Raw genomic sequence first — 2223 nt, forward strand, 5'->3', positions numbered from 1 at the left:
TTCAGCTACTTCAGTACCCAAGCGGCTACAAGAACACAGACATAAGAGATTTATAGAATTACTACAGACAAACATGAAGTACAATCACATTTTCTACATTAATTGTATTAAGTCTCTCAAAAACTTTTGGCAATGAAGACAAATACCCATCATCTGTGCTGCCTAAGTAGTAATTTTACAATACAAACATTTTGCTAAAACACTATATTCCAGGGACATGCTTATGCTACAGTACTTTGGGTTTGCGCCTGTTCTTGTCACTCTGAGTAGAATAAGAGGCTGCTTGTTAGCCTTACAATCACTAGCACACACCTCACCAATTGTATAGCACTTTGTTAGCCCTTAAAATATCAACAATGATATGACTATTCAACTGTTTTTTTGTTTTTTCCATCTCTCTAAAATTATTGCAAGATGGTAATTCACTTAAAACATGAGCCTGGCTTTGATCTTTGTTATTCCAGCGTAAGCTAGAATTAAACTGCCCTGAAGTCTGAACTGGAACATTACAACTAATGCGCTGCGTCAGTCAGGGCCAATACCTATTATTTACCATTAATTAGTCCAGATTAGCATTTCCGTGGGTTTGGCTACTGGAGTTATCTGTGCATCCAAGGAAAAGTAAACATTTCAAAATCTTTCCCAGTGTTTGGCTAGGCAAGTTTTTCCTTCCCTCATCACCAGTACTTCCCAGATTTTCTTAAACCAAGCTATTTTTTCCTTCCAGTGGTTTGTACTTATTCCAGATGGAATTAATATTCCATGTATTAGCTGAACTTTTCAAATGAGGAGAATAAGAGTAAAGGGATTTTAGATTTTATTAAGGGATTTTTTTCCACTGGTGCACACAATATGACTCAGTTTGCATACACCAGAACAGCAGCAGTGAAAGTTAAATCTTAAATAGCTTCTTTCTAAAATCACTGAAGTATTTTCAGCACTACATTTCATAACAGTAGCTAAGGGAGTCTGTGGTTATACAGCCACACTTTCCCACCTGTCATGTGACAGGGGTATTAATTACATCGAGTCAGGTTGAGAGACTGGGACTTGGAACCATTTCAGTTTTTTGCCAGAATCGATGTGCTTACAGACTCTTGTACCTTTCTTAAGTGAGTTACTCACAAGCTCCATCCCCTCTCCCAATCCCCGCCCCCCTCAAGTGCACAATTGTCTACACCAGCAGTTTTAAACCAGAGGTCTGGGGCTCCCTGAGGGGGCTACAAGCAGATGTCAGGGGGTCCGCCAAGCAGGACTGGCAGTAGACTCACTGGGACCCAGGGCAGAAAGCCGAAGCCCTGCCGTGCAGGGCTTAAGTCCAGGACTCTAAGTCCACCAACTGCAGCTGAAGCCGAAGCCTGAGCTGTTTAGCTTAGCTTCACGGGGGCCCCCATGGCATGGGGTCACAGGCAATTGCCCTGCTTCCTACCCCCTAACTCCGGCCCTGGCTTTTATACACAGAAAAACAGTTATTGAGGCACAGGTGGGCTGTGGAGTTTTTATCGCATGTTTGGGGGGCTCAAAAAGAAAAAGGTTGAGAACCCCTGGCCTACACTATTATTTAATACAAGTGATTTGGACTAATACAAGGCTTGTGTTTTGCAGGGGGTCGAGAGCATGGTAGATTGACCACACTTGTGTCTTTATAGTTCCAATATAATGTGCAGGGATCTTGGTGGCACAGAGGGTTAGGGCACTATTTGCCCTCTGCAACCCCATCAAGTTCATTTTTGGTCACAGTTGATACAAGTTTGGAACCTCAACCTCATTTTACAGTATGTTTATCTGAAAATACAAAACATTGCTTTAATTTGACGTGATTGGCTGTCTGCTCTATCGACGTTCAAGACTAGAATAGCAGAGGGTGTTGCTCCCACTGACTGAGGTGCATTTGCAGAGCTTACACAGCACCTGGCTCAGGTCAATGCTATCAGTCCTACACTTCTGTGAGCATGACATTCCCTTAGTTCCTATAAGGGAAAGTCTACAAGCAGTCAGCAAATCCCAAGGGTGGTGGTGCAAGCCAGACATTCATTTACTGAGCACAGTGGTGCGGGGGTGAACAGGAGTCAAGCTTTTCGTCTTTGCTTGCTTTGGCTGTTAACTACTGTATTTGCAAATATTAGACCTGATCCTATTGTCTTCTCTGACAAAACTCCCATTGATTCATTAAGTGTTTAGGCTGTAGGAGAGGGATTATCAAACTCATTCTTTGGATATATT

Source organism: Eretmochelys imbricata, chromosome 3, assembly GCF_965152235.1.
Source record: "Eretmochelys imbricata isolate rEreImb1 chromosome 3, rEreImb1.hap1, whole genome shotgun sequence".
Classification (NCBI taxonomy): domain Eukaryota; kingdom Metazoa; phylum Chordata; order Testudines; family Cheloniidae; genus Eretmochelys; species Eretmochelys imbricata.